This window comes from Camelus dromedarius, chromosome 3 (genome assembly GCF_036321535.1).
Source record: "Camelus dromedarius isolate mCamDro1 chromosome 3, mCamDro1.pat, whole genome shotgun sequence".
Lineage (NCBI taxonomy): Eukaryota > Metazoa > Chordata > Mammalia > Artiodactyla > Camelidae > Camelus > Camelus dromedarius.
Genome location: NC_087438.1, coordinates 45721748 through 45734540, shown reverse-complemented (window position 1 = coordinate 45734540; position 12793 = coordinate 45721748). Strand labels below are relative to the sequence as shown.

The following is a 12793-nucleotide window of genomic DNA, read 5'->3' as shown; positions in this document are numbered from 1 at the left end:
AGTCTCTCCACCCTTCTTAGTGCCTCAAGTTCTCGCTACTCTTACATCACTAGACTAGCTACTCCATTGATACGCATTTGCAGTGATCAAGTGCTTAAAATGCATACCTCGTTTTATTGCATTTAAGCTTTATTGCTCTTCGCAAATACTGTGGGGGTTTTTTGTTTGTTTGTTTATTTGTTTGGTTTTTTGTTTTTTTTGTTTTTTTTTTTTTTTTACAATTCGAAGGTTTGTGGCAACCCTGCATTGAGAAAGTCTGTTGACACCATTTCTTCAACAGCATTTGCTCACTGTGTGTCTCTGTGTAACATTTTGGTAATTCTCACAATATTTCAAACTTTGTCATTATTATATTTGTGATCCTTGACATTATTGCAAAAAGATTACAACTTGCTGAAGGCTCAAATGATGGTTAGCATTTTTTAGCAATAAAGTATCTTTAAATTGAGGTATAGCTGATTTACAATTTTGTATGCCTCAGGTGTACAACATAGTGATTCACAACTTAAAGGTTATATTCAATTTATAGTTACTATAAAACATTGGCTGTATTCTCCTGTTGTACTATATATCCTTGTGTCTTACTTATTTTTTACATAGTAGTTTGCACCTCTCAATCCCCTACCCCTAACTTGTACCACGCACTTCCCACTCCCCACTGGTAAACACTAGTTTGTTCTCTATACCTGTGTCTGTTTCTTTTTTGTTATATTCAGTAGTTTGTTTTATTTTTTAGATTCCACATATACATGATATCATACAGTATTTTTCTCTGTGTGACTTATTTCACTTAGCACAATATCCTCCAAGTCCATCCATGTTGTTACAAATGGCAAATTTTCAGTCTTTTTTATGGCTGAGTAGTATTGCATTGTATATATTACATACCACATCTTCTTTATCCAGTTGTCTGTTGATGGACACTTAGGTAGTTTTCATATCTTGGCAATTATAAAGAGTGTGTTATGAACATTGCACATGTATCTTTTTGAATTAGTGTTTTGGTTTTTTTTTTTTTTTAAATAAATACCTAGGAGTGGAATTGCTAGATGGTGTGTTAGTTCTATTTTTAGCTTTCTGAGACTCCGCCCTACTGTTTTCCACAGTGACTGCACCAATTTACCTTCCCATCAACAGTGTACAAAGGTTCTCCTTTCTCTGCATCCTCACCAACACTTGTTATTTGTGTTCTTTTTGGTGATAGCTATTCTGACGGGTGTGAGGCAATATCTCATTATGGTTTTAATTTGCATTTCTCTGATGATTAATGATTTTGAGCATCTTTTCACATACCTGTTGGCTGTCTGTATGTCTTCTTTCGAAAAACATCTATTCAGGTCTTCTGCCCAGTTTTTAATTGGGTTGTTTTTTGATGTTGATAAGTATGAGATGCTTATACATTTTGGATATTAACCCATTATCATCATATCATTTGCAAATATTTTCTCCCATTGAGTCTTTTTGTTTTGTCAATGGTTTCCTTTGAACAATAAAGGATTTTTAAATAAGGTATGTACGTTGGTTTTTTTAGATTTAATGCTACTGTACACTTAATACACTACAGTGTACTATAAATATAACTTTCAAATGCACTGGGAAACCAAAAACTTTGTGTGACTCACTTTATTTCATCATTTGCTTTGTTGCAGTGATCTGGAGCTGAAGCTGCAGTATCTCAGTGGTCTGCCTGTGCTCCTGAGTGAGTATAAAACAAACAGGAATCGAAACGTCGTTCACTGAATGCGATAAAGTCGAAAGTGTGGGCAGCAGTTTTCACCCTGGTTAGCAGTACCTGGGGAGGCTTATAAAAAAATGCCAGTGCTTTTGAGAACTACTTGTATAGAACATTGGAGAGCTTGAAAGGATTCTGAGGAAGCATCATTTCTTCTGGGCAAACCACACCGTCCTGTAGAAATGTCTGCTGCACTGAGCTGATTGGTCCTCAAGCAAACAAATAGACTCACATACTCAACACTCTTCTGGGCAATCCAAAAAATAGTTCCAAAGCCAGGCAGGGGGACTGCCTTGAGAGCAGGGATATGCAGAATTCATCATGGGCAGAATCAACTCACCTTTCCCTCTAAAATCCCCCAACACCCCTCAGTCTTTGGAAGGCTTTCTTGGGAATGGAAAGCCAATGTCTTCTTTCTCCTGAGGCTGGAGATTGGGAATGAAACCTACTTATACATGGAATTACCTTAGCCTTTAAAAAATCTCCTTCTCTCTCTCCCTCTTTCCCCCTCCTCTCCCACCCACCTTTTTCTCTCTTTCTCCTCTCTTTTTTTGCCCGTCAGAGCCTTAGATGAATCAGGATGGCTCACAATTAACTAACACCTGTCAATTTCCTTTACCAGTTCACTCATCTGTCCCCCCTCCCTGGGATAACAGCATGGAAAAGTCTAATTAACTTCATTTTAGAGATGCGGCATTAAGGCTGTTACCTGCCCAACTTAGCAAGTTGGTGCTAAGTCCTGGTCACTACCCACAAATAACCCCAGGGCTTTTCAACAAATAAGCCACCCATTCAGGCTTGCTTGCCCCTCTGTTCTCCTGGGAGGTGATGTTACTGAGGTGAGTGGAAGTGGGCAAGCCTGGAGTGTGACTCACAAGAGGGGCGAGGGAGAATGGGGTTCTGCATCCTTCCGGCCTGAGCCACAGCTGCACCTGGAGGCCGGCCAGCAGCCTTGTGGAAGAGGGTGTGGTGAATGCTGAGGCAGAGAGAGAAGTGACTGGGGAAATCCCAGGCCTGAGCGCCCGAGGGTGTGCCCAGCCCCGGGCCTGCTTTACAGACAGCCTGGTAACAGGCAGGAAGCCCAAAATTGCATGACCCTCACTCTTGTGTGTTTCCTTCATCCCTTCCTGGTTCCTCAGAGAGCTGACTGAGGACCACCTTAGAACGGTTAGGAGGATGGAGGCTTTTTCTCAGCCACACAGGAGAGCTAACGGTAACACGTGGGCCTGGTGAGCCTCTTCTTTCCCCTCTCTCACTGTGTCTCCATCCCTTCTCCCATGTGCTGGCTGCTTCCAAGCATCCCCCCCTTCCAGTGGCCTCTGTTCTCCCCCTTGGTCTGATCTAGCCTTTCCGTAATACTGTGTGGCCAGAACACTTTCTGATAAAAGCGTCCCTTCTGGGTGAGGGAACCCGTGTGACTCATCCTCCTCCGTGAGTCTCGACTGCTCCCAGATAGTTTCTTTCTGTGACTCTTTCCTACCAATAGCGATCGTTTACTGGGAGTTTTCTGCATGCCAGGCACTGAGCTAGGTTCTTTATATAGTCCTCCCCCCCCCACCTTAATTCTCCTGACACCCCTACAGAACAAGCGTTACTATTGTACTCATTTTATACATGAAGAAACTGAGTCACAGAGAGGTTAAGTGAAAGTTGGTAGTGAATGTGTTATGTAAATGAAGGCTGGCTGTGATTCCCACTGAGGAGGTCCCAAGGGTAGGTGACCCCCAGATCCCTGGTGCGATCAAGCCCGAAACTGTGAGCTTTGGGTAGAAGGATGTCAGAAGAGAAACCAGTCTGCATTATCTGGTAGCAAGGTGAGCAGGGTATGGAGAACCGGGCGGTGCGTGAAGGAACACAAGACACACAGCTTTGGTCCTGAACATCATTTTCCCTAGGTGCTTCTCATTATCCTTTTTTTTTTGCATTTTTTACTGAAGTATAGTTGACTTCCTTCATCTCCTCACCTGTAAAATGCAACAGTTGAGCTATATGACTTTTAAAAATATTTCCAACCATGAGAGCCTGTAATGATACAAAAGTCATGTGTTTTAGGGTACAGAAGTTCCATTTGGCCCTAGACATCTGCTCCCCTTCTGTGTTTGTAAACATGGAGCCAAGCCTTCATGCCCTGGGGTGGCCCAGAGGCTTTGGCTGGACCTTCCCTGCCATAATGGGAGAATTCAGTTGCAGGGAGGAAAATTTTGCCTGCAGGGGTTTGCTAATATCCACATGCCCAACTAAATTCCTGTTCTATTGTCCTGCAAACAGGGCTTGCTTCAAGCTCTTATCTCTGAGCTGCTTCTCTCTTTGCTATGGTCTGTGCTGGGAAAACATGTTCTGTATCCAAAGTCTTGAGAGCTGCCCTCTAACCAGGGATTTATAAAGTGTGGCCAAGCGGTATGTCCTATCTCCTGGAACCAGGGATCCTCTAGAAATGGAGATGGTATTGGAAAGAAGCTATGATGATGGGGAGAATATGGAAGGAGAGGCTGTGGAAAATATGGGGGTTACTTCTCTACCCAAAACTTTGCTCCAAATAGCCGGGAAGCTCTTGAACCTTGTGAGAATGTCATACCACTAATAAAACTGTGAGCTCAGACCAAGCACCTAGGGTCAATATCTTCCCATCATTACTTCAAAACCCTCTTTGAAGAAAAACAAAGATGACCAGAGGAAAACTAAGTGTTAAAAAGGGAAAAGGAAAAGACAGTTAGTTTGGAGAGACCACGTGCCTTTCCTCGTGTTCCTCACTCAGCTCAGACAGCACGGCTCCTGAGCTTGGGATCCCCATGGCAGTAAGGTGACTGTCTTTGATCCCAGCTAGAGGCCTGAGATCTAAGCTGGTGTCAGCTTGAATAAACTCAGCCTAGTGGTTATGCTGGTGATCCATTATTCTGGAGCCAGGAATGAAATGAGGAGTCTGTTGTCACTTTCCTTAAGCCCCACTGGTATAGCAGAGAAAATATCCCAAACTGGAGACTGGATGATCATGGTCCTTGGCCAAGCCCCAACATGTATTAGTGATGCAGTTCTGGCCATGTTGCTCAATCTCACGGATCTCTCATCTTTGAAGTGGAGATATTTAGACCTGTTCTTCCTTCCCTCATATAGGGTGGTTATGAGGGTTAATGGAGAGAATTAATATATCAGTGTCTTAAAGTTAGTGGCTTCCAAAAACAATAAATATTTATCATCTCACGGAGTTGCAATGGGCCAGGAATTTGGGGGCAGTTCGGCCTTGTGGCTCAGGTCTGAGGATGCTCATGAAGCTGCAGTCAAAGGAGCTGCAAGGGCGGCATCATCTGAAGGTCTGACTGGGGATGGAGGATCTGCTTCTCAGATGATGCGCTCACATGGCTGGCGAGCTGATGCCGGCTGTTGGCAGGAGGCCAAGAATCACTGGAGCCATTTGGTAAGCCGGCTCCTGCGGCTGTCATCAGATGTACTGTTCTATCTGAAAATTTTATTGTTGTAAGTTGGAACTACTTCTAGCTTAAGCGATGACCTTGGCTAAAATTCAGGCTTCCTCTCAGCCCAGCAGCTTTCTGTTCTATGAACTTTAGACTCCAAAATGCAGGTTTTTTTCCCCAAAGGCCATTTGAGTGAGCAGGGGTGGGTAGGGAGGTAGTGCAGATGATAAGGAGAGAGCAGGCAGGGAAGTGTCACGGATGCTTAAAAAGGCAATGAGTGAGGATCGGTTGAGAGGCTCAGAAAAGCTTCAGGAGCCCTGAGCCAGCACTGCCTTGCTCAGCCCTCGTTGTGCCTGTTGTAAGACAGAAGAGGAACAGAGTCAACTTTAACCAATAGCTTCAAATTTCCACCCCAGCAGACCTTTAATCAGTCCTGCCAACAAAAAGCAAATACAAGCTCGACTTCCCGTGCTGCTTCCTGCTCAGCCTCTGTCAGGGGTCAGCCTTCACGGAAATGGTCAGAAAAGGGGCCAAAACAGAAAATATTAGGCTCAGCCACCTCCCTTCTGCTCTCAGCATTGCTTTTTTTTTTTTTTTTTTACAGTAATGAAATATAATCAAACTTGCCCAAATTTCTCAAAGGTTTTTTCTTTTTCTTTCTGTCCCAATCAAAATTTTCTGAAACAAAAAAGAGAACCTGTATTTCTAGGTATGTATTTTATACTTAATAAATTCAATTTTATAGGCATTTATAAAATGCCTTGTGAAATCATTTTTCTTTGAAGCAAATTAGCTTGGAGTATATAAATAACCTATTGCATTTTATTAGCCTTTTTTTAAACTTTTTAAAATTGAAATATAGTCAGTTTATAATGTGTCAAATCTCTGGTGTACAGCACAATGCTTCAGTCATACATACATATACATATATTCATTTTCATATTCTTTTTCACTGTAAGCTGTGACCAGATATCAAATATAGTTCCCTGTGCTATACAGTAGCCTTTTAAACTAAAATTTACTACGTGAATTTTTTTTTCCCCAGCAGAAGATACAAGAATTATGTACAACAAGAAGATCAAAACTTTAAATAGTGACGTTTAGACTCAGTGAAGGTTGCAGGGTTACCATAGTCTGGAAACTGACTTAGACTGATAATTGAATTTAATAAAACAGAAACATCTGCAAAAGATCTTAAGTAACTATGAAATCAAACTGCTAATGTAGTGTGTCATTTCTTGATTTATTTTTTAATTTTTAATGGAATAATTAAGTAATTCAGAAGGATAAACTTCGGTTTTAAAGATTTTTTTCCAGCTTTATTGAGATAGAATTGATACATAACATTGTGCAAATTTAAGGTGTACAGCGTGATATAGTTTGATATACGTATAGCAAAATGATTACTGCAGTAAGGTTAGTTAACACATCCATTACCTCACATAATTACCCTTTTTCCCCCTGTGGTAAGAACCTGTAAGATCTACCCCCTTATAATGCAATACAGTATGGTTAACTCTAGTCACCATGCTGTACATTACATCCCCAGAACTCACTCATTTTACAACTGGGAATTTGTACCCTTTGACCATCTTCACCCGTATCCCCCATTCACTTACCCCTGGCAACTTCCAATCTACTTTCTATTTCTATGAGTTTGGATAGATTCTACATATAAATGAGATCCCATTGGGTAACTTTTTAATTCTTTATGGTATCTGTCTGACTATACTGTTATTTATTCAACAAATTATTGTTCATTTAGATGAATTACAAGAAGGTGAATGTGAGGTCCACAGCCAATTGGTGTACGTCAACACCCAGTGCATTGCCCTTAGTGCCCTTAAAGTTAAGATCAGTCCCTTCTGACTTAACAGTGGTAAGCTGGAGCGGACACAAAAATCAACTGGCTGTGTTTTCATGTATTTCGCAAGCTGATTGTTACACACAGCTATTGTTTAAGAGTAAATGATACAATGTGTTTCTGGCAAGAATGCATAGAAGATACTGAGATGGCAACATATCCAATGAAATCATTTTGTAAGTGATGAAAAAAGTAAGTGATACAAACTTAAAATCAAATAACATAATTACAACTATAATTAAAAATTAAATCACATAAGCGTACAATAAAATGTACATTCCAAACTCATCACTTCCTAATTGTTTTACAACATCTTATTATCTGTGCTCTGGAGGGTATTTTTCATCTGTTGTATTCATATGGTGGCAATACTCTGTATCAGTGTGCTCTTGTGTATCACTTCCCTGCTCCACATTCAGTGATGTGCCAGAGAGCTGATGGTTGGCCATTTTCCACCACAACCCTACTGGCCCACCCTTACTTCTAGCATCAATTTCTCTGAACTGATGGGAGAGGGAGGCGTGCGGAGGAGTTCTACTCAAGATGTATAGCCACTTACTTCCCAGAGATGCCTAGCCTTCTAATGCCTGTAATCATAGGCTGATCAGAATTTCCTTCCATCCTATCCTGTGTGCACAAATTTTTGCAGAAATTTTTCCAAAGTTCTAGGTATTGAGGGTGAGTGTACAGCTCAGTGGCAGAATGTGTGCTTAGCATGCACTAGGTCCTGGGTTCAATCCCCAGTAACTTCATTAAAAATAAATAAATAAATAAATCTAATTACACCCCCCCACACACAAAATTTAAAAAAAAAAGTTTGAGGTATTGACAACTCCTCTGAGGTAAAGGCCAGAAAAGTTGGACTCCCAAAGATTCTTTGGTGTTATTTAGCTGAAATGTATCATTGAAATGTATCTTTGAGAGATGAAGTTAAAAAGCAAATATGAAAAAGAATGTATGTATGCATATACATAACTGGGACATTGGGCTGTACACCAGAAATCGATACATTGTAACTGATGGTACTTCAATTTAGAAAAAAAAAAAAAAACTAGATAATTGCTAAAAAGAAAATTCTACCCAAAGCAAAAAAAAAAAAAAAAAAAAAGAGAGAAAATGAACCGTAACGAACTGAACTAGTATATCCCGTGGGAGAATGATGAACAGGATGGAGTGCCACATGAAGTTGGGTTCTAGACCGAGTTGACATCCAGATAAGAGAGTGCAGCGTCTGGTTCCCCATACCTTTGAGATGTGGCACTGCCGGCGATGTTACAAGGACTTCTTGAATAGTTGCATTAGCTTTTGTTTTGCATTAACTTTTATTACCCACGTGCCAAAATGAACATTACATAGCAAGAGAGATTTACCATGGAGCTTCTGGCCTGAAACAGTCTAGCATGTGAGTTTTGGTCTGCAACTTTGTTGGCCTTCCCTCTGAAGATCTTGCAGATGGGATTTACCAGGTTTGTTGAAGGGAGGGCAGCCTGAGGAGTGCTGGAAATGGAAACAGTGCACCATGAGCAGGATTTTAGAGCCAAACCACGGTACCCCCTTTCTAGAACAATATTTAGCTTCTGCCACAGGCTTAATAAGAAAGCACTATACAGGAAATATCTATGAAACAATTTTTGAACATCAAGAACATTGTGTAAGAGGCATTATCTTTTACAGAGTCCCCTCTGACAGATTCCTCTCCAGTATCAGGGCAAGGGAAATGTTTATCTCAGAATGAACTAATGAGTTCCTCCTATTGGAGCATTAGGACTATGAAACCATTGTGTGCTCCTTTCTTTTTTGCCTGACCGATAGGAAGCTCCATTTTCCTTCAATTATTGGAAATTTCCTTAGGCATAATTTTATTTTCAATAACTTCTCCCTTCCTCTCCTCCTTTACTACTTGCTTTGTATCTATTTTATATTGCTCTTTTTAAAAAACCTCGTCACACCTGTAATTAATAAAACATTATATTTTTATCAGAATAAATACATAAATAGAACAGACAACCATATGTGGATCAGTGACCTTAGTGTGCTGGATTATGAATAGTCCAAGGCTGTATACCTCAGATCCAATATAAGTAAAACAACAAAAGATTTTCTGGAAGTCGGTAAAGGTATATAAATGTTATAAAATAAACATTCTAGAAGTTAAGTAAATACATTTCAAGTGGTCTACCATGTGTCCAGTCCCATGCTAAGACCTACAGTAAGCGAGAGTTATATAGTTCCTTGAGAACCTAATCTTATTGGCTAGGGAAGACTTACCGACAACCATCATTATTGGCTTCCATTTTATTAGATGGCAGCCATGTTCTAGGTGCATTTATACATTATCTTGTGTAAGCCTCACCTGGAGATGCCAATTCCATGGGTCATGGTTCCTATTAAATTGCTACCCAGGTGATTCTAATGTGCAACCCGGGCTGAAAATTCTAATTCAGAATAAAAGGAATAGGTGCAACGGCTTGGAGCTCACATTAGATGCCGAGGCAGAGCCAGGTAACACGCTACGCTGGCGTCTATCTGTGCTCTGGGAGGACAGAACCTGCCTGGAGCGGAGGGTGTGATGTCAGCTGTTAAAACCTCTTGCAGCATAGGAACCACAGATTCAGACATTCAGTTCTGGAGAGCTTGTAATAGAGACAGTGCCTATGACAGTACTTAACAAAAAACCTACATCTGAAAAGTGATTTATGAAAGAGGCGAGTGGCCTAGCCTTGACAGTACTAGGTCTCGTGAAGCCTGGGGAGGAGAGTTATGAGCTAAATGTTTCTTTTCCCCCAGATTCTTATGCTGAAGCCCTCCCCCCCTCCCCATGGTATTGGGAGATGAGGCCTTTGGGAGGTAATTAGCATTAGATGACGTAACACGGGTGGGGCCTCCTGATGGGAGTCACGCCCTGCTCAGAAGACACCTGAGCGCCTGCCCACCCCCAGCCACGCGCGCAGGCGCAGAGACAAGGGCACGCGGGCCGACCGCCGCATCCCGCAAGCCGAGAGGAGGAGCCCGAGGGGGAAGCCTGCCTTCCCGGCTCCTGGATCTTGGACTTCCCAGCCTCCAAAATGGTGAGAAATGCATTTCTGTTTTTCTTTGTTTTTAAGCTCCGCGACGTGTGGTATTTCGTGATGGTAGTTTAAGCTAAGGCAAGGATCAGCGAGGACTAGGGCTGGTTTTTCTAAACTAGGTAATATTTTGATATCTCTGTGAAGCTTTGCCTAACGCCTGCCTCAGGCCTCTTGAGGCTTAGCTTTCGTTCTCTCATATCGTGATGAATGGTAGTCGTTTTAGAGTTTGCCTTCACCAGCAGACTGAGCTCTTTGAGGGCAGCCAAAGAGCGTTATCACTGGACTTCAGAGGGACGCGTCATACCCTACACGTACTAGGTGCTTAATAAAGTTTTGGCCGGTGAATCTGATAAGCCAGTGTCAGACATCTCGTCCTCGCTGGTCCCAGGAAACAGAGCTCTGTCAACCAAACGATTTAAAACCCCAAACCATGTGACACAGGGAGTCTCTTAAAATGACAGTAAATATGAAATAAGGTAACCAGCATATTTTCTCCATTGTGATGAAATTATCACTATCATTTGGTTTGTGACGGCTTGGACTATAAATCATGGAGCTTTGACTCCGTAAGTAAATTGATTCCAATAGGTTAGTCATAGAACGTATGGTCTATTTCCCAGTCAAAGCCGTAATTCTAATGCACAGTCTTGGTGATGAATGGAGCTATCCTGTAACTTGGCTCTCCGTGTGATGAGTGGTGGTTGTTGGAGGTAGACTGCCCTGGTTTTGTATTAGAGGACAAACCTTTACACGTGTCAAGCCAGATACAGCCTTAGGATTTTTTATTTAAGAACAAGTTAAACCTGAGGTCATGCTTCAAACAGCTGTGATTGAGTGCTACGCAGAGCAGGGAATTTCTAAATTTCCTTCTGGAAAGTAAATGCAGATAAGCATGTTGGTGGTTACTCATTTATTACCCTCCCCCCCAAAAAGCATCTCAGCAGTTTTCTGTTGAGCTGGTTTATAACATCAATACCAAGATGGAGGTAAAAAAAACAAAACTCAAATCAAAACAAAACCTATCTTTTGAGAAGATTATCAGAAGCTTGGGTGGTTAACAATAACTTGTTTCTGTTAACATTTAAAATAACACAAGATTCTTTTTTTTTTTTCTAGTTTTATTGAGATATGATTGACATACAGCAGTGTATATGTTTAAGGTACATAGTGTAATAATTTGAGTTATATTGTGAGATAATTACATCAATAATTTAACATCCACCATCTTATATAGATACAAATATATATATATAAAAGAGCTCTTAGGACTTACTCTCTTAACAGCATTCAGATATACCACACAGTATTAACTATAGCCATCTTGTTTTATGTTACATTCCTAATATTTACTTTATCTTATAACTGGAAGTTTCTACCTTTTGACTGCCTTCATCCAATTCCCACCCCCACCCCTTTCTGGTAACCACAAATTTGATTTTTTTTTTTTTTGAGTTTTGCTTTTTGTTTTATTTTTTGTTTATTTAGTTTCCACATATACGTGAGATCATACAAGGTTTGTCTCTGACTTATTTCACTTAGCATGATGCCCTCAAGTTTCATCCTTGTGACAAATGACAGGATTTCCTTCTTTCATATGGCTGAATAATATTCCATTGTGTATATGTGTGTGTGGGGTGTGTGTGTATACACACACACCATTACCCATACATTTTCTTATCTGTTCATCCATCAGTAGACACTTGGCTTGTTTCCATTGTCTTAGCTATGGTGGATAATGCTGCTGTGAAGGTGAGGGTGCTGATTTCTCTTTGGCACAGTGTTTTTGTTTTCTTTGGATGTATTCCCAGAAATAGGATTGCTGGCCCATATGGTAGTTCTATTTTTAATTTTTTGAGGAACTTCCATACTGTTTTCCATAGTGGCTGCACCAGTTTACATTCCCAACAACAATACACCAGGCTTCCCCTTTTGCCACATACTCCCCAGCATTTGTTTTATTTCTTATCTTTTCGATAATGGCCATTCTTTTTCCCCCCAGCTTGATCAAGATAGCATGGATATACATCACTGTGTACGTTTAAGGTGTACAGCATAATGGTCTGACTTATATATAATGTGAAATGATTACTGTAATAAGTTTAGTTAGTATCCATCATCTCATATAGACAAAATAAAAAGAAAATGCAAAAGAATTTTTCTTGTGATGAGAACTCTTAGGATTTACTCTCTTAACAACTTCCACTCATATAAAGCAGCTGACTGTAGTCGCCATGCTGTACATTAATCATCTTATTCATCTTATAACTGGATGTTTGTTCCTTTTGTTCCTTCCTCTAATTCTCTCTCTCTCCCCCCTTAGCCCCTGGTAACCACAAATATGATCTTTTTCTATCACTTTGGGTTTTTTTTCCTTTTTTATTATTAGAATAAAAGTAAGACCATACAGGATTTGTCTCTGTCTGACTTATTTCACTTAGCATATTGCCCTCAAGGTCCATCCATGTTGTCATAAATGAAAGGATTTCCTTGTTTTTTTATGACTGAATAATATTCCACTGTATATATACCACAACTTTTTTTATCCATTTATCCATCAGTGGACACTTAAGTGGTTTCTGTGTCTTGGCTGCTGTAAATAATGCTGCTGTGACATGGGGCTGCAGATTTCTCTTCCAGTTAGTGTTTTTATTTAGTTTGGATATATTCCCAGAAGTAGAATTGCTGGATCATATTGTAATTCTAGTTCTGACTTTTTGAG

The 12793-nt window shown here is 40.5% G+C and overlaps 1 long non-coding RNA gene across 1 annotated transcript in view; it reads left to right on the top strand.

Moving 5' to 3' along the window:
* LOC135319739 (uncharacterized) overlaps nt 1-12793 on the top strand; it is a 362830-nt gene that overhangs the window by 331044 nt on the left and 18993 nt on the right. Inside the window, exon 5 of the long non-coding RNA XR_010378574.1 lies at nt 1650-1699. This is a non-coding gene — a long non-coding RNA (uncharacterized LOC135319739). The remainder of the gene's footprint in view (nt 1-1649; nt 1700-12793) is intronic.